This window comes from Pseudomyrmex gracilis, unplaced genomic scaffold, assembly GCF_002006095.1.
Source record: "Pseudomyrmex gracilis isolate BER0280 unplaced genomic scaffold, ASM200609v1 scaffold_508, whole genome shotgun sequence".
Classification (NCBI taxonomy): domain Eukaryota; kingdom Metazoa; phylum Arthropoda; class Insecta; order Hymenoptera; family Formicidae; genus Pseudomyrmex; species Pseudomyrmex gracilis.
In genome coordinates, this window is record NW_018021092.1 from 15688 (window position 1) to 16591 (window position 904).

Consider the following 904-nt stretch of genomic DNA (forward strand, 5'->3'; position numbering starts at 1 on the left):
TTTACGTGCGCGTTTCAACCGCGGCGCGTTTTTTTTTTTTTTTTTTTTTTTTTTTTTTTTTTTTTTTTTTATTATTGTAGAAAGCACGAACAGAATCCGAGTGTACGCTTGTGTTTCTGAATTAAAACGTGCCACTTCGTTTGTACTGTGTGGAATAGCGATAAGAAGGATAATATGTTCTTCCCAAGCGACACACAGAGATGTATCCTGAGGATACATCCTGCTTGGATATGCGGAATATTCAAAGGATGTTCTATTGCAATTTCTTGTACTTTGTCGAGACTGAGAAATAGCAAATAAACGCCTCAAGCTGTGCTTAAAATTATCCTCAGGTTATTCTATTTCAGAATCTTGAGGATGCCCATAAAGACGTCTCGGGGCAAACGCAGAAATGTAACTAGTACATTGTAGGATGGAATATAACAATATATGTATATGATGTAATAATAATAATATTATTATTATTATTATAATATAATAATAATGTATGTTAATAAGTAATATTTATTTTTATTATCACACTGGCTATTTAATCCAATAAATTTAATCAAACTGATTGTGTATTTATATGCGCGCGCATATATTGAACCAATAGAAATAGCGTAGAGAGCTGATTATTTAAATCTATTAAATTTAATTCGCAGGAAGGCAAAATGGGTAATTTATACATATATATACATATATATATATATATTCGAGATACAAATTAAGAGCATTAATCTTTAATTTGAATTTTCGAATTGAAATCAATTTGAAATATACGTCTAAAAATATATATTTGCACGTGTGTTATATTCAGCGTGTTGGGTTGCGTAAACTATCTGCTAGTTACCATCGCGAGCTTAAATTTGCACAAATTTAATACAAATTATACACACACATGCATACACGCACATATTGGATT